Source organism: Sarcophilus harrisii, chromosome 4 (assembly GCF_902635505.1).
Source record: "Sarcophilus harrisii chromosome 4, mSarHar1.11, whole genome shotgun sequence".
Taxonomy (NCBI): Eukaryota; Metazoa; Chordata; class Mammalia; order Dasyuromorphia; family Dasyuridae; genus Sarcophilus; species Sarcophilus harrisii.
In genome coordinates, this window is record NC_045429.1 from 48860345 (window position 1) to 48878925 (window position 18581).

At 45.9% G+C, this 18581-nt stretch overlaps 7 non-coding genes across 7 annotated transcripts; 5 read left to right on the plus strand and 2 right to left on the minus strand.

Moving 5' to 3' along the window:
- The first annotated feature begins 1108 nt into the window (after positions 1-1108).
- On the plus strand, positions 1109-1180 carry TRNAE-UUC. Its single transcript has one exon. It is a non-coding gene; the product is annotated as a tRNA-Glu (tRNA).
- A 655-nt stretch (positions 1181-1835) lies between these two features.
- TRNAG-GCC lies at positions 1836-1906 on the minus strand. Its single transcript has one exon. It is a non-coding gene; the product is annotated as a tRNA-Gly (tRNA).
- Positions 1907-3932: 2026 nt separating this feature from the next.
- On the plus strand, positions 3933-4004 carry TRNAD-GUC. Its single transcript has one exon. It is a non-coding gene; the product is annotated as a tRNA-Asp (tRNA).
- Positions 4005-9023: 5019 nt separating this feature from the next.
- TRNAE-CUC lies at positions 9024-9095 on the plus strand. The gene has a single exon. It is a non-coding gene; the product is annotated as a tRNA-Glu (tRNA).
- Positions 9096-14628: 5533 nt separating this feature from the next.
- On the plus strand, positions 14629-14700 carry TRNAG-UCC. The gene has a single exon. It is a non-coding gene; the product is annotated as a tRNA-Gly (tRNA).
- A 2428-nt stretch (positions 14701-17128) lies between these two features.
- TRNAE-UUC lies at positions 17129-17200 on the plus strand. The gene has a single exon. It is a non-coding gene; the product is annotated as a tRNA-Glu (tRNA).
- A 536-nt stretch (positions 17201-17736) lies between these two features.
- TRNAG-GCC lies at positions 17737-17807 on the minus strand. The gene has a single exon. It is a non-coding gene; the product is annotated as a tRNA-Gly (tRNA).
- Between the last annotated feature and the right edge of the window lie 774 nt (positions 17808-18581).

The window sequence follows — 18581 nt, forward strand, 5'->3', positions numbered from 1 at the left end:
ACCAGAGACAGACAGACAGAGTTCTTACTCTCAAATAGGAAATGGTCTGACTGGGGAGACTGCACACAGCTATGTACAAACAAGTTACACACAGAATAAATGGGATAAAGTCTCAGAGCAAAAGTTTTCAGATTAATGAAGACTTGAGAACGGTTTCATGCAAAAGATGGGGCATTAACTAAGGAAGCCAGGGAAGGAGACAAAGAGTTCAGGCATGGGAGACACCCAGAGTATAGAAATGGAGTCTTTTATTTAGAGGAAAAAGAAAGCTGGTATTACTATGATTCAGGATTTATTCGGGGAAGTGAGGACTAAGAAGACACAAGGCTGGAAGGAGCCAAGTTAAGGATTTTAAATTGATTGTATATGTGATCCAGGAGACAATAAAAATCACTGAAGTTCACTGGATGAATGGAGCAGAGATATGGTCAGATTTTGACAGCGGAGAGGAAGTTAGATTGGAGAAAGGAGAGACTTGATGAAATGACCAACCTCTTGGTCGGAGGGTGGATAGATAGGATTGGGGTTGAGAAAAAGAGCGAAGAGCCTAGGATAACATCTATGCTGGGTACTTTGGAAATTGGTGGTACCCTCTACAATTGGAGAAAGGGGAGGGTATGAGAGATCAAAATCAGTTTTGGACAAGGTAATATTAAAATATCCCTATGCAGATGATTCTCAGGTTTACTTACAAAAAAAATAACCTCTCTGCTGATCTGTTTTTCACTATTAACTTAGTGTTAGACATGCGCGCAGAAATTCTGAGAGTTGCACAAGAGAGGGAAAGTCATGGCATAAGAAACAAAGGAGCAGCTGAGTGATCCATGAATGAAGTGTACAAGGGTAGCAGGCAGCAAGATGAAAAGTGAGGAAAAATGGCAAGGGAGGTGATAGTTTAGGTTCTGAATTTTTATTGTGCACGGAGGTGCTTTGCCCGGAAGAAGCAAGTGATGAGAGAATAGGCTCACCTGAGCATGGTGGAACGTTAAATTAGAGTAGTTTGGAGAAGAGATCAGACGCGAGTCCAAAGGAAACCCAGAAGAGACTGAGAAGAGAGAAAGCAGAATATTGGGCTGAGCTGAGAAGGTGACAGCGACTCACAATGTGTTCCCTGGTGGTCTAGTGGTTAGGATTCGGCGCTTTCACCGCCGCGGCCCGGGTTCGATTCCCGGTCAGGGAAAGTGTTTTTATATGTCCTCCCAGCACGAGACCAAGATCAACACCGCTTGCGAGTTCTTTCTCTCCTTGCCACTGGACCCAGATGACGCTGGAAGGGAAAATGAAGCAGGTGACCTTAAATCCAAATCACGTACATGTCCTGGCATCCCCTCCCTGACAGAACATCTGCTCATCGAGAACGGAGGACAAACTTCCCACTTCCAACGCAAATGGCTCCCGCTCCTTGCTCCTTTGCTGTATTGCTTTGCATCAGTGCAGCCAAATCCCGGGGACAGAAGGAAAATCCGAGCAAATGGTACCCATTCAAAAGTATCGCTTTTATTTTTCAGGACTGTCTGTCTGGAATACGTGGAATATCCCAAGAGGGAGGACGTTTGGAGGCAAAGCAGAGTGGGCAGTATCAAATTTACTACAGGTCATGACTTTTGGATTCCCTAAAAATGTGGATTCATTTTGTACAAAGAAAACTCTTTAGAGGACAGGTCTTTTCTAACTTCCTCGAATTAAAAATGAGTATTAGGGGTTGAGAAGCAAGGTGGAGAATGCCGGTAAAGACCGGGCAAGGTGATGCTTCCCGGAGAATGCAAGGGTCTTTCTGGGAGCTGTCCAAAAGTTGGCTGAGGGATAGCCCCCAACACTTCTGGAAAACATTTCTTTGCATGGGCCGGGAATCGAACCCGGGCCTCCCGCGTGGCAGGCGAGAATTCTACCACTGAACCACCCATGCACGGATTGTTGACTCTTGGTATGCTGCTTCTGATGTTGATGAAGGTAAGAAGAGTTCTGTCTGATAGGACAGGATCTGTGCCCAAAATTCGACGTAATACGCACTCATCCTAATCTTCCTCGGCCTCTCCGCCATCCACTCTCCTAATGTTTCCTCCCCTTCGTTTTCTTTTTTCTCCTTCCCTTTCTTCCTCCTTTCCTTCTCATCTCACCTCCTCCTCCTTCTGGCTGCTGTTGCTACCCGTCCTCTTCCATGAAAGGCCTATGAATAGCCTAAAAGTAAGTAGCTGAAGCTTAATATTGGTGGGAAGGGTCGAAGGAGACGCGATATCCAAGTGTGCATTTATTTTCCAATCTATCCTGTGGCAAAGATCCAACTTGGTTCCCAAATTGTACTCGCTCTTCCACACTCCTCTAATACACACAACCATCACACGAGGAAGTCTAGAGAACTGGGGAGAAAGGAGTGATTTGGAGTTAGGGGTCAGCTTCCTCTTCCTCAACCTCGACCCTGGAACCATATTGACGGACAAAAGATACGTATCCGGAGGAGTTCCAGACCTGACCTCATCACCTTAGATGGTTTGACCATTATGATTTTATAGCAAGAAGTTTCCTCACTCTTAAGCATCGGAAGAGCTTCAACATAAGCACTAGCTCAGACCTCTCGGTTCAGTGAACTCGGATCCTTCCATAATACCAAACCCTTCCACACTCCTTGTTCTCTCTCTCATCCGGCCACTAGCACAGTCCAAACAAGACCAGGTATCCAAAAGTATCCTTTCCCGCACGATTCTCCCTTTCCCGTCAGTCTCTCGAAGCAGATAAAACCCTTCTGAAGAGCCCTAATACCTGCTCCACAAAAACCACTTTTACTTGACCCATTTCCTCCCATACTCTCCTGCTGAGTCTGCTGCACCACACTCCAGCTTTTGGGAGAACGCATTATGCCATTTGCATATGGCCATAAAATGGTAGCCATTTATTCTGGGGCCACCTTCTTTCCAATGAGAAGGTCCCCAGCGCCGGCCCAGGCTGAAAACAGGGAGAGGGTTGACATGTAGACGCCAACGGAATGGGCTTGAGCCGAATATCTCAGAGGAGGAAAGAACTGGAAATACGCTCTCACTCGGCCTCCAATTTCCTGGTGGATTTCCTGGGGCGAAACTAGACTTGCCTTCCCAAAGCAGGAGGGCCTCTGTGAAGGCCCCGGCCTAGCCTTGACCAAGGCACACAGAAAAACGGGGGGTACAGTGACGTGTTGACTGTACGGCCTGAGGCAAAGCTTAGACCCGGGGTGACCTAGAAGCATTGGGAGGATTTACACCCGGGGAGCGAATTAATGTTATAGGAGTTCGTTAGGAGAAGAGGAAGTTGGGGGCGGTAGATAATGAGGGAGGTAACAAGGGATAATCAGCAATAGATCAACAATGCAAAGAAGGGGAAAATTGGTTAGAAGGGAAAGGATCGGCTCAAAAGAAAGGGCGATTCTGTCCCTGAGTTTTCAGCCGCCCTGCTTTCTAGTCGCACTAGTCGCCCATCTATCCCCCACTAACTTCCAGGCAAAGCTTCTTCACAGCACCCATCTTTCCCAGCCTCGTTTCCCCACCAGCAGCATTCTATCCTGCTCCTGCTCCTGCTCCCACTCCTTTCACCTTCCTTTGAGATTCCCCTTTGATCAGCCAGACTCCTAAAAGGTATCAAGAAATGACAAAGATATAATCCTAATATCCCTGAACTTAATTAAATATATATACTTTCAGAGGGGTTAAACTTACCAATGTACATTTGTAAGTCAAAGAATTTCTACCTTTGGAGAGCGATCTTTTTAATTCCAGAAAGTAAAGGACTTGCTGGAGGACAACTGAGTCTTGTGAAATTGAGGAGTGACTCGCAGGGTGGAAGTAAGAAAACTAGTGGGTTTGAAACCGACCGCGGTGAACAAAAGGAATTTAAGAAACTAAGAAACGCTGGCGTCTAAGAAGTTTATTCAGCCAATTTGTACAAGAAAAATGTCTCTACCACCTTCCTCGTTAGTATAGTGGTAAGTATCCCCGCCTGTCACGCGGGAGACCGGGGTTCGATTCCCCGACGGGGAGGAAAGCGCCTTTTTTGCGCAGGCCGCCCAACTTGCTTTTTCCCTCGTTTAGCCTCTTCATTTCCAGGAGGTCAAAGATTGCCACCTTATCCATCTTCGCAAGGGCCTCTGGCCATTACCGTCTCAATATTCGCTGTAGCCATGACCGATGGGTTCCCCTCTTTCGTCATCAATCCCGCGTCTCTTTCCTCAGAAAGAAGTGTGAGAGGCGGGGAAGGTCCCGGAATCTTTTACATACACCATTGATCTTGCTCCTCTCCCCATCGCAACTCAACTACATCCTAGTTCCCACTTTACGACCTCTCTCCCAGTTTTCTTCCTAGCCATCTAATTGGTTTTTCGCTTTCTCCTTTGCTGGATCTTCTCCTGCATCACTCACTCCAACTGTAGGTTTACTTCAGAGAAATTCCTTGAATCTTCTTGTCTTCTCCCTCTCTCATAAACTCTCAAGGAATTAATTACCATCTCTATGCTAATTCTCGAATCTGCCTCCATCACTCTTCTTACCTCCAATTTCGCATCTCCAAGGGCTTTTCTGACATTTCACAGTGGACATTCAGTAGGTTTTTGAAACTCAATATATCCCAAAGAGAGCTCATGATATTGTCCCCTAAATCTTCCCCATCTTCCTTCCCTTTTAGAGGGCAACATCTTCCCAGTCCCTCAGACTGGAACTCTAGGAGTTATCTTTGACGTCTCACTATCTTTCTTTTTTATTATTATTGAAGCTTTTTAGTTTTCAAAACATATGCATGGCTGTTGGTTGGTGTTCTTTTTCCAAAACACAGCCAGGTGATAAAAGTTCAGATCTTTTATTGTTTCCTTCAATATAGCCCGGTTAGGCCTATCACTCTGCTTGGTTCCAAAAGATCTTCCAGCTTTGTCCTTGGCTTCTGCCTCTGCTTTCTTCAGCCTCCAGCCAGCACCAAGTTGGAAGATGCAATGAATCTCTTTTGCCTCGAAGATAGGGCTTGTGGGCTTCTTCCCAGAGTGCTCCTCTTCAGACCCCAGTCAATGTTCCCAAGAAACTCTCTCCAGCTCTAAGAGCTTCCTGTATATATATGATCTCCCAAATGTTAACTCTTCCTTCTGGAGAGAGAGGGATTCTGGGTTATCTCCCAGAGTGCTCTCTGGCCCTAAGGGAGGTGTGAATTCCAATATCTCATACTAAGCCATACTAAGCCCTGAAATCTCCCAAACGTGTGAACTCCATTGAGTACTTAGATACCTATGAGCTCTCTAAAGGTGTGAACACAAGCATCGTTTCTATCAGTTGTACTTAGTACCTTGTTTCAAGTTCTGGCCCAAAATATCTCCTTCTAAGATCAAATCAATCATATTGAACCATGCCAAATTAGATAATTATTGTCTCTATCAACTCCAATGGCTTAACAATTTGTAAAGATTCCAACAGATAATTCTTCGATATTAACTCTTGCAAAACCATGTATTCCAGCTTCCTCTCTTCCCCCACTCCCTTCCCAAGATGGCAACTAGTCCAATATGTGTTAAATATCGTAGAAATATATGTTAAATTCAATATTTTCATACATATTTATACAATTATCTTGCTGCACAAGAAAAGTCAAATCAAATGGAAAAAATGAGAAAGAAAACAAAATGCAAGCAAACAACAACAAAAAGAGTGAAAATACTATGTTGTGAACCACACTCAATTCCCACAGTCCTCTCTCTGGATATGATGGCTCTCTTCATCACAAGATCATTGGAACTGGACTGAATTATCTCATTGTTGAAGAGAGCCATGCCCATCAGGATTGGTCATCGTATAATCTTGCTGTTGCCATATACAATGATCTCCTGGTTCTGCTCATTTCACTCACCATCAGTTCCTGTAAGTGTCTCCAGGCCTCTCTGAAAACATCCTGCTTATAGTTTCTTACAGAACAATAATATTCCATAACATTCAAATATCATTATTCAGCCATTCTCCAATCTATGGGTATCCACTCAGTTTCCTGTTTCTTGCCACAACAAAAAGGGCTGCCACAAACATTTTCGCACTTCTGGTTCCCTCCTTTAAGATCTCTGAGATATAAGCCCAGTAGAAACACTGCTGGGTATGTACAGTTTGCTCACTATCTTTCAAGCCGTCTTCCTCCTCTCCCCACATTCAATCTGTTGCCAAGGTCACCAGATTTCACCTTTGCAACCCCTGATGAATAAGCTTCCTTCCCTACCCTGACTTGGTCACCATTCTAATGCACGTCCTCATGATCCTACACCTGGATTATTGCTGTAGCCTTCAAGGGGGTTTGCCTGCCTCAAGTCTTCCCCCACTCCAATCCATTCTCCACTCAGTCACTTAAGTAATTTTCCCTAAAATGCAGGTCTGATTATGCTAATCCCTTCCTCCCCGCCCCCCAAAAAAACCGCATAATAAACTCCAGTTGGTTTCCCATTGCTTCTAGAATAAAATACAAAATGTTCTGAGTGTCATCTAAAAACTTTCATGACCTGTCTTTCCAGTCTTTGTCTTATTGCCCACCCTGTACTCTTCGACGTAGAGATTCTAGTCTGGGGTTGTACAAAGAACAAGACACTCCATTTTTCGGCTCTGGGCATTTTCTTTGGATTTCTCCCAGTGCCTCTCCTGCCTTTCCCTCCAACGGCCGACCTCTCTGGCTTCATTTAAGTCTCCATTAAAACCCTACCTACTACAGGAACCCTTCCTTTATGTCTCTTAATTCTACTGCCTTCCTTATTTTACATATTTCGCATTCATTCTGTGTATGACGGGTTTTGTATATGTTTGTTTCCATGTTATCTTCCCCATTAGATTGTAAGCAATTTTAGGGCAGTTACTGTCTTTAGCCTCTTTTTGGAGCCTCGGCGTTTAGCTTAATGCCTGGCACGTAGTAGGAGCTTAACAAGTATTTATTTGGTTATTTACGACCGCACGTGCTGTTGACAGCAGGCGGTGCGTAACCTACATTCCCAGACACAGTCCCACTCAAACACATTAGGACACAACCCGATTGGAAAGCGTGAGGAACACTACTATGTGGCAGGAGCAAGATGAGGGCCGCGAGGACTCGGACACAGCGGTGGAGGATCGAGGCAGGCAGAAATCCTGGTTCTGGTGAAGTCAAAAGCTTTGGCCAACAATACAAAAGACTAAGTACCCTCTGTGCGTGAGGCGCGTTCTTGGAACATTTCTTCCAAACCTCCAGAAAACTGACGGACTCGAGCTGGTCTGTCACAGGGAAGCATTAAACCTCGTAGCATATGGAAAGGAAGGTGGTCCTCCGGAAGCGAGAAGCCGGAGAGCTGAGGCGGTGAGAGACGTGGCAAAGCTGGGGCAGTACTAGGCGGCCAGAAGTGGCAGGAGCCTTGTTGGGGCTGAAGGCTTCTGGCAAGGAGAGCACCTGCTGAGAAGTCAAGAGGGCTGCTCTCTCTGCTCTTGTGAGGAACGAGCGAGCCGGCTAGAGAGGACGTCTGTGGGCAGCGCTTGGGCTTAGAAGCTGCCCTCTACCTCTATCCTGTCTCATCCTCCGGATCTTTTCAGTTGCTAGATATTGAGTCTCTAGCCCCAAATTCGATCTCACCCCACTTCGCATCACTTTATCTACCTCATCCTCACATCACGTCACTTCAGTCCACTTTACTTCAATTGAATAACAATGGACCTAATACGTGCATAGGTCTGGGGCTGTGAGGGAGAGAGAGAGAGCTGCCTCTTTGGTAGACAAATAGCAAAGTGCCTTTGCCTTAACGCTTTTATTTTGGAGATTGACCATGGGATAGAACACTGATACTAAAAAGCTTCTGGATCATCCATCAAGCCATCTCCAGAGATGGCAATCTAGCTGAAAAATACCCATACATGGTATTGTCTGTCAATTTTACATGTTTCAGACAAGAGCTCCCCAGAGGGCTTTCCAGAGTGTTAATATTATCTAGGCTTGAGTTGATGAGGGGCTGCATTAGGTTAATGTCTGTGTCACTGAGAGAGAAAAAAAAATTTTTTTGGAGAAATGTTAGCAATATAGAAAAGACTGGAATCGAGACTTTACTGGAAAGATTGCAAAAATTGAAGAGTCTAGGATGATTCTTAGGTTACCAATTTAGGTTTTGGTACCTGGGAAAATTAGGAAAGTTGGGGGAAAAGATGATGAGATCAGTTTGTGAGTTTAAGATGTCTATAGGACTTCTACTTCGAGGAAATCTAATAGGAACTTGGAGATGAGAGACTAAAGGTCAACAGAGGCATTGATGTTGTACAAGCAAATCTGAGAGGAATGATACTGAAATCATGGAAGTTCCTGCAGTGGGACAGGACGCTGATCTTTGCCTGTGTTCTGCATATCTCGTCCCATAGTTGCTCACGCTCCAGAATGAAGAAAGATAAAACGTTTGGGAGTATTTGAAGGAGGATTCTCTCACGGTTGAGCACATCCAAGAGAATGAGACTCCCTCCTTTCAGGTCTCAAGGTCCCAACCAAGCTCTTTCTGAGATGCTCCTGGACTAGTGATGGAACTGATACTGACCAGAAAAGAAAAGAAACAGATGGCCAGAGGAGCGTCAAAAGAATTGTTACTAAGCTCAAGGTGCAAAAGCATACGGATATTCTCAGATGTTCTGAAAAGAAAGAAGAGCATTGCAGCAAAGAGGAGGAGACGCAAAAGAGGAGCAAAGAGGAAACTGATGCCATCCAAAGAATGAAATGTGTAAGGGAGACAGGTGGCTGTGTGTGGAATGAGGAAAGATTCAGGAAAGATGGCGGTGGAGGTAGAAGTTTGGGATTCATATTCTAGTTCTGGAGTAGGTTCTTTGTTCAAGTGAAGCCAGAAATGAGTAGTGTTGGTAGAACTAATGTGGCATGGGGGAGAGGCACAGTAGGGTTGTGGGGATCGGTTCGGAGGGACTGCTCGGTGCTGAGAATAGAAGGGCCGAACTTATAGGTCCAATGGACGCCCAGAAAAGACTGAGAACTTGGGAGAGATGCACAGATCCAGTGTCTTGGAAGATGAGAAAAGGAACAAAAAGATGCTGTCTTCCCTGGTGGTCTAGTGGTTAGGATTCGGCGCTCTCACCGCCGCGGCCCGGGTTCGATTCCCGGTCAGGGAATGAGCTTTTATGCCAACCATGAGCTACACCTGGGAGACGCTGTCTTTCCCGGAAGCCCTCAAGTAATCGGTATAGACAGCCCCAGCTGCAAATGACCCATCCTGTTCCCTCAATCTGTAGCTTCATTTCCCTTGGGGGATTAGCCAAGGCTCAAGTGCGTAAGAAAACTAGAGTAGAACCTCTCCAATCCAAACTGTACTGGTGGCAAATAGATATGTGAATGAAGGGGCCCTACTAGAAAACGAGTCAGAACAGAGCCAGCAAAAGTAACTTTTCTCAGAAGCCTGGTTCTTTGAGTGGCAAGGAAGGTGGGATTGTTCCCGCTGTTCATAACCCCAAGAACGAGTAACCCCAAGAACGAGCGGGAAGGGTAGGTAGCAAGCGCTAAGGGGAGAAAGTGGAGATGATGGTCGTGATAAGGAAACTCGCTGCTTCCAAGAAATAGTATAGTGATGACCTTCGCGGAGCAGTTACTCCCAGAACTTGTCCAAAAAAGGTTTAACTTCAGGAGCCGGGATTCGAACCGCCTCCCGGTGGAGGCGAGAACAGCGCTACTGACCACCATGCAAGGTTGCTCGTAAGCTTCCTCCCCCCATCCTTTGAGTCGTGCGACAAAAACCTGATTGTCAGAGGTGTATATGACCCACGCCTTAAGGTTCCCTCACCTAATTCTCACCCTAGGCACCAGCTCAAGACATCCTGACGTGTCCAGGCCTCCTTCCATATATGCAGTTCCCACTGTCCAGCCAACACTTCCACGATCTTCAAAACCCATGAAGTGCCCAGACCTGCAAATGATCCGTTTTCCACACCCATTCTCCCCACTGGGACTAGCGAGAAACAGTCGATCAGCCCACATGAGGTGCGCCTTCCATCTCCTCTGCTCCAACACAGCAGGTCAGCTCAAGGCCCATGAGGGTATCCAGAATGGCACTTCGACCCTTACGCTTCCATGTGCAGACGCACGTCCTCCTTACCTCCCCTCCGGACATCCTGCCACCCCGGCTCTCTGGCACTCCCTCTCCCCTCCTCTGTGCTGTACCAACATCCTCACTCAGTCTCAGATCGTCTCTCCCTCTCCACCCTTCTCTTCCTCCATTTCTTCCCCCCTCATCCCCCTCCCTCTCCCCTGCCTCTACGCAAAGTCCTCCTGTCCCAGCGCTCCTCCTTCCCCTGGCTAGCGTTTCCTCCCCTCTCCCTCCCTCCTTTCTCCCTCCTCATCACTCCTTCTCCCCCTCCTCTGTTCTCCTCCTCGTCCCCAGTCCTCGTTCTCCCCGCTTCCTTCCTGTCCCTCCCTTCCTTCCCCCCTCTCTCTGACCGTCTCTTCCTCCTCCCTCTCCTCTCTTCTCCTCGTCCCACCTCTTCCCCCCAGTACAGCCTGGTTCGCATCTCACTCGCAGCATGTCCTCCCCCCCCTCTGTCTCTGTCCTGCCCTTCCCTCCCTCCCTTCCTCTCTCCCTCTTTCCTTATCCTCCCTTCTCCTCTGTTCTTCCCTCGCTAAACCGGATGAAACGCGGGGAGGAAGGATCGAAGGCCGAGCAGAATCGCTGATACGAGACAGAGGACAAGGAGAAAGGAACAGAGGAGGGAGACAAGGAAGGAAAGGAAAACAGAAGAGGGAAGGAGGGAGAGAAGGACAGAGAAGGAGGAAGAGAGAAGGAGAGAAGCAGAAGAGGGGGCAGGGAAGGGAAGCCAGGGAGGAACAGGGAGGAAAGAAGGAGGGAGGGAGCAAGGGAGAGATGGAGCAAAGGAGGGAGAATGAAATGGAGGTTGGGAAAGAGGGAGAGAGGAAGAGAGGGAAGGAAGGAGGGAGGGAGAGAGAGACACGGTGGGAGGGGGAGAGAGAGAGACGAGGGAGGGAGAAAGGGAGAGAAAGGGCAAAAGCTAGAGAGGGAGCGAGGGAGGGACCAAGGGAGGGAGAGAAAGAAGGAGGGAGGGAGCGAGTAACTTGGAGAAAGAACTGGAGATCTCACGTAGCGTTCGATCTCGCTGGAAACAAGACTTCTCCAGAAGAACTGGTCCCAAAGTCGGGGATCCTGTAGAAGCGACGACATAGCCGTGCCCAGGAGACACCAGGAATGGTTGTGCAATCGTCTTGTCCACTGTGCCCAGTGAAGCAAAGCTTGGACCCGGAGGTTCCTAGAAGAACATTCCTTTTTTTTTTTTTTTTTTTTTTTCTTTTTTTTTTAAATTTAATAGCCCTTTATTTACAGGTTATATGTATGGGTAACTTTACCCCATTAACAATTGCCAAACCTCTTGTTCCAATTTTTCCCTTCCTTCCCCCCACCCCCTCCCCCAGATGGCAGGATGACCAGTAGATGTTAAATATATTAAAATATAAATTAGATACACAATAAGTATACATGACCAAACCGTTATTTTGCTGTACAAAAAGAATGGGACTCTGAAATATAGTACAATTAGCTTGTGAAGGAAATCAAAAATGCAGGTGGGCAAAAAGATAGGGATTGAGAATTCAATATAATGGTTTTTAGTCATCTCCCAGAGTTCTTTCTCTGGGCGTAGCTGGTTCAGTTCATTACTGCTCCATTGGAAATGATTTGGTTGGTCTCATTGCTGAGGATGGCCAGGTCCATCAGAACTGGTCATCATATAGTATTGTTGTTGAAGTATATAATGATCTCTTGACCCTGCTCGTTTCACTCAGCATCAGTTCGTGTAAGTCTCTCCAGGCCTTTCTGAAATCATCCTGTTGATCATTTCTTACAGAACAATAATATTCCATAATATTCATATGCCACAATTTATTCAGCCATTCTCCATCTAATGGGCATCCACTCAGTTTTCAGTTTCAGTTTTCAGCCACTACAAAGAGGGCTGCCACAAACATTCGTGCACATACAGGTCCCCTTCCCTTCTTTATAATCTCTTTGGGATATAAGCCCAGTAGTAACACTGCTGGATCAAAGGGTATGCACAGTTTGATAACTTTTTGAGCATAGTTCCAAACTGCTCTCCAGAATGGTTGGATTCCTTCACAACTCCACCAACAATGTATCAGTGTCCCAGTTTTCCCCGCATCCCCTCCAACAATCATTATTTTTTCCTGTCATCTTAGCCAGTCTGACAGGTGTGTAGTGGTATCTTAGAGTTGTCTTAATTTGCATTTCTCTGATTAATAATGACTTGGAGCATCTTTTCATATGACTAGAAATAGTTTCGATTTCTTCATCTGAGAATTGTCTGTTCATATCCTTTGACCATTTTTCAACTGGAGAATGGCTTGATTTTTTATAAATTAGAGTTAATTCTCTATATATTTTGCAAATTAGGCCTTTATCAGAACCTTTGACTGTAAAAATATTTTCCCAGTTTATTGCTTCCCTTCTAATCTCGTCTGCGTTGGTTTTGTTTGTACAAAAACTTTTCAGTTTGGTATAGTGGAAATTTTCTATTTTGTGATCAGTAATGATCTCTAGTTCTTCTTTGGTTATAAATCCTAGAAGAACATTCCAAAAAATCATGAGATTAGCATGGAAAAGGATCAGATTAACATTGCAGCGAAGTGAAAATTGTCCTGGAGGGAAGAGACTCGCTCAAAGGAACAGTCGATGGGACTCCTGAGCAATAAACTGCTCTCGTTTTTCTCCCCTCCACTAATCTGTCCATAGCCATCATGCAGGCGCAGCTTCCTTACCTGTTCACTTTCTCAGCCACATCCCCTTACCCGTCACCTTGGATTTTTTCTTTCCCCTCCCTCCCTCCTCCTCCGCTTTATTTTTCTTCTCCATTACCCTCCCCTATTTCACGGCTAGGGAACTGTTAGTTCCCTAGAAGGTATCAAGAAAGGACAAGGGTTTTTACTTTAAAGTCCTTGTAATTGGTTAATTAAAAACAAACAAACAAACAAAATGTTGATGATTCCATTCCATTAGCATTGATTTCTTGGTAAATATTTTGGATTTCATTTTATACATTCAAAAACATTATCCTTAGAAATCCATAGGCTGCTAGAGACTTTCTAAGGAGTCAGACACTAGCACACATACATACAAGCACATCCTAATATTGTACACATCGAAGTCGAAGCATTTCTTCCTTTAGAGAGCGAATTCTTTAATTCTGAGAGGGAAAAAATGGATATCTTGGAGGGCAAGGGACCAAAGGTGTAATCTGGCAAGGTGGCTCGCGAGGTCAAAAAAGAGAGTGAAAGGTTTTTGAAGCGGGCAGAAGAAGTAGGAAAGAAGGAAGGGTCCTTTCTGTTTTGTAAAGTTCAGAAGCTGTGGGACCTACGAAGCCCAAAATCAGATTGGCAGGAGAAAAAAAAGTGTAGAGGATAGGGTATATAGACGATTGTAGTGTGCTGTGTACTTTTCTCGCTAGTGGAGTGGTCTCTGCCAGTCACTCGAGAAGTTGGGGTTCGATTCCCTGGTCAGGAAGTTGCGTGTATGTTTTGCATACGTTATCCTATTCCTTTCTCTGCCGGAGTCCCAGCTCCTGGCCCTTAAAGTCTCTCCAAAAGCACCAGACGCTTTTGTGGCACTAGGAAACCCAGCCCTAAACGCATCATTTCCCTGGAATCCTTGCTCAACATAAGCTTTCAAGACACCCTTTGCTCCCCTATCCTCCTAGGCGCCCTCTAGCTGGCCCTTCTCCTAACGTAGGCGCTCAAGAGCATCTCCATCCCTCATCCTTGCAGTCTCCATTGTTGGGTCTCCTCGACCGAAAAAAAAAACCCGGACAAGAGCCGGTGTTCGTAGGGGAAGCCCATGGACCGCTTTCGGAGCGTCTGCTCCAGTTAGAAAAGAGTCTAAGGCTCAAAGACCGGCGCGCTAGGCGCTTATCTCAATGCTGTCCCCCAACCCCAGGGCTCCAAGAGCTCACTCCACTGTACGGTCTCTCTCGACTGCCGGTGGCACCCACCTGGCATCCCCAGAAGGCGCATTTCCACACAAGCAAATACGCGCCAACGTAACCCGACCAAAGGGTCCTAAGGGAGCTCTTAAGTCAAGGTCATGTGGAGGAGCGCAGACGGTTTGGCAGGACCATTGGGGCAGACAGACCACGCCGGAGGCTAGATGTGGCAACCCAAGCCACAGAGATCACAGTTTGGTCCCAGCGCGATGGTGGTCTTTCGCCCAGAACACAGGAGACCCCTTCTTGGTTCATTTCCTCCCGAGAATTGGCGGGCTCGAGCTGACCTTCGAGATCTGGTTTTCTCTACTTCTTACCTCTAGAGTCGGCGGTAGTCAGCGGTCGCAGATGATGGGCAAGAACGATCCGCGATTGTAGCTCGAATCCGGGGAGATCCTGGGATCTCGAGGCAATGAGGGCTGTGGCTGAGCTCGGACAGTACCAGTCTTTAGTAGAAGTGACACAAGCCCCGTGTGGGCCTCCTTGCCAAGGAGCCAAGAAGAGATGTGGGCTGGTTCGAGCAAGACGAGTCCAGTCTCGGACAGAGCTCTTGTGCAGCAGGCTTCAGCTGGAGGATCAGCCAAGAAGCAGTCGGAGCTTTGGGCCTGGGAAGAGAGAATTCTATAAGGCACAGATAGTCTCCTTGTTCTTGTCGGCGTTGGTGGTATAGTGGTGAGCATAGCTGCCTTCCAAGCAGTTGACCCGGGTTCGATTCCCGGCCAACGCAGTTTTTAATTTTTCCGCTCTTTACTGCGGCCCCTCAGCACCCTGACACCTACTGCCTCTTGCCAAGTTCCTCTCTTGATTTCTCACCCCTTTAGAAACCTCTGTGTTTTTTCTCCTGCCTGAGAGTCCGAGGGAGCCATTCATCTCTGTCCTACCGCATCCTCTAGATCTCTCCAAGTATGGGGATGGTTGCTAGCTCTAGACCTCAAAACTCCACTTCATTTCAATTCAACAGCAACGGAGTTACTAATATGTGCAAGGTATCATCTTAGAAGGTTGCTTCTTTGGGCCACGAACACGAAAGAGTCCCTTCGTACACGTCCTAGGAGTTCTTATTCTGCAGGGACTGATAATGAAATAGAACTTATCCTCCCACACTCCAAAGGATCTGATCCTTTAGGACATTCTTCCTTCCTTCCTTCCTTCCTTCCTTCCTTCCTTCCTTCCTTCCTTCCTTCCTTCCTTCCTTCCTTCCTTCCTTTCTTCTTTCTTTCTTTCTTTCTTTCTTTCTTTCTTTCTTTCTTTCTTTCTTTCTTTCTTTCTTTCTTTCTTCCTTCCTTCCTTCCTTCCTTCCTTCCTTCCTTCCTTTCTTTCTTTCTTTCTTTCTTTCTTTCTTTCTTTCTTTCTTCCTTCCTTCCTTCCTTCCTTCCTTCCTTCCTTCCTTCCTTCCTTCCTTCCTTCCTTTCTTTCTTTCTTTCTTTCTTTCTTCCTTCCTTCCTTCCTTCCTTCCTTCCTTCCTTCCTTCCTTCCTTCCTTCCTTCCTTCCTTCCTTCCTTCCTTTTATTTCCAGATTATATGTATGGGTAACTTTACAGCATTGACAATTGCCAAACCTCTTGTTCCAATTTTTCCCCTCTTTCCCCCCACCCCCTCCCCTAAATGGCAGGATGACCAGTAGATGTTAAATATATTAAAATATAAATCAGATACACAACAAGTATACATGACCAAATCATTATTTTGCTGTACAAAAAGAATCGGACTCTGAAATATAGGACATTCTTTCTGAAAGTAGAGGTCCAGCTAAAGCCGGCTCCATTCTCTGATATTCCCGAATATCTCGTTCAATTTGATTTTGACGTGGGTTCCGATTCAGAGACCAACCAGTAAACTGTTATGTCATCTAGCTTTGAAGTGAAATAGTCTTCGGGAGGTAGTGGATCCCTGAGAAAAAAGGGATACGAGAAGAAATGTTAGAAAGATAGAAATGACAGGGCCTGACAATTTCTGGCCTTGGGAGAGGAAGGGAATTGAAACGGAGAGGGTATAGAGTCTAGGATGTCCGGGAACTAGCCTGGGTGCCTAGAACACTGGCGGTACTCTTTACAAGCAGGAAAAGGGCCTGAGGGGAAAGATCTGAGATACGTTTTAGATCTGGTGAGTTTTAGATGTCCATGGGACTTCTACTTAGAGGAAGTCTAAAAGGAGATATCTAAGAAGTCTAATAGTTGGAGATGAGAGACTGAAGGTAGGGAGGAGAAAGGTTAGAGTTTTTTAAATAAATCTGAGAATCATTCACATAGGGATGATAATTGAAGGAGGAGGGTCCCGGTTAGGGATTCGTGCAGTGGGACACTAGTCTTTGCCTACTATCCTTCTTTCCCTGCCGCTCTTCCTATAAGTTTGGATTTGTGCTTCAGATGAAGCACGTGCTTCAGGATAAAGCTTAGAACGTGGAAGACCAATCGAGCTCTTTTTAAGTTACACCAAGTCGTTAATCAGCCATTGTCTGATTTTTTGTGACCCCCATTTTGGGATTTTTCTTGACAGAGATACGGGAGTGAGTTAACATTTCCTTCTCGAGCTCATTTTACAGATAAGGAAACTGAGGCAAGTAGAGTTAAGTGACGAACCCAAGGTAACACAACTAGTAAGTGTCTGAGACCAAATATAAACTCTTAAAAATTAGTCATTCCAGACCCCACGGCCGGAACTCTATTCACAGTTCCACCTAGTAGATAATAGGTAAAAGTAAAACTAGTAAAACCAGAGTAGAGAAAAACATTGTTACTAAGACCAAGGAAAAGTCTGCAAAAAGTCAAGTATACTCAGAGGCCCCGAAGAGACAGGAAGGATAGGATATGGCAACAAAAGAGCAAATGAAGCGAGCCTTTGAACTAAAGTTGCAAGGGTGGCAGAAAATCAGGAGAGATTCGGGCCGGGGAAAATGGATAAGATTTGGATTTCGAATCCTTATGATATAGGTTCTTTGTTCGAGAGAGGCAAACTGGAGTAGCATTTAATGCAATGGGCTGTGAGAGAGGCCAGGAGGGTGGGTGGCCCTAGATTGGTACTGCCGGTGGGGCGGTGAGTGAGAGTGGTTCAGGAGAGAGCTCAAAAGGTCTCTAATGAAGGCTGAACATAGCATCCCTGGATAACAAAAGTTGTGTATTATGCTAAGGGGAGAAGAGACAAGCTGGAGAACCCAATCCCTGGTGGTCTAGTGGTTAGGATTCGGCGCTTTCACCGCCGCGGCCCGGGTTCGATTCCCGGTCAGGGAAACATCTTTTGTTGCACAGAACAGGCCCGTAGGCGACCAAGGAACAGTAGCTAAGTAAGCTAACTCTTTATTCTGCTCCCTCTTCCCTGGTCAGTTCGTGCAGCTTATTTTTTCCGCCTCGGCCCCGCCACCAAATTTCCGGAAGCCAAAAGGAATCCAGAGCGGAATGGAGCCCATCGCATGCCCGCGTCCTCTTTGGCTCGCTTGCACCGTCTGCTGTTTCACCTTGGATGGGGCGGGTGTGTGAGGGTTGCTTGTCAAGGTGAGATGACTTCCGCAAGAGGGCTTCACATTTGGAGATCTGGAAGTAAGGGAGTATTTTATTTATTTTATTTTTGTTTTTTGTTATTTTATTTTAACTGTATGGCTTCTTGGTTCTCAGTCCAAGAAGTGAGTTCCATCTGAGTCTGCTTTAAAGCCAGGGGAGAAGGATTGGGAGAAGCCAGGTGAGGATGATAGTGCGGAGGAGCTTCGGAGCTCCCAGGAGCAGCTAAGAGCAAGAGAGCCGGTGATTTTTAAAAAAAAAAAATTGGCACATGCATGGGCCGGGAATCGAACCCGGGCCTCCCGCGTGGCAGGCGAGAATTCTACCACTGAACCACCCATGCTGCACACTCAAGACTCGCTCCTTCTCCCTCTAATCTTATAGAACGGACAGAGCACTCAGGGGGATTTGACCACGTGGTCTCCTGCAGGCTCCGCCTTCAATCAGGGCAGCTTCTATTCCCACTTACTTTCTTTGGGATCCACTAATTCAGGCCTTCATTACCTCTTAGCAAGTATATGGTAATACTTGTTTGATCTTCCTTTTGCTAATCTCTCTACTTTATTTCTGCCTTTCCAATTCTTATAGCTTTAACCAAAATCAATTTCCCAGTGCTCGTTTGTCTAATTTTCAAATCTTCGTGTATCCCACCGTGTGAGGAGGGGGAGAGGGGTCGTCCTCTGTTTACAGCTCGGGCAAAGCTAAGAGTGGAAAGAGCTGGAATACAGTGGAACGGAAAGAGTCCCTTTCAGAGTAATGGCTGTATTTTATAACCCTGTACAGACCCTGAAGATTGAATAGCTTCATTGCATATGAAATTTGCTCCATGAATTTACTCCAAGGCAAAGACAACCATTGTTCCTGACTGATTTTCTTCGTTTTGTTTTTTGTTTTATTTAGAAAATATAATTTTTTTTCTAATTACATGTAAAAATTATTTTCAACATTCATTGTTCTAAGATTTTTAGTTCCAATTTTTTCCTTTCCTCTATTATCTTCCCCCTCCCCAAGACAGCAGCAAGCAATCTGACATAGGTTATAATCATACTTTGAGTTCTGAAAAAATTTCTCAGACAAAAAGGGGTTTCCGGCTGAAAAAGTTTAAGAAGTCCTGAGG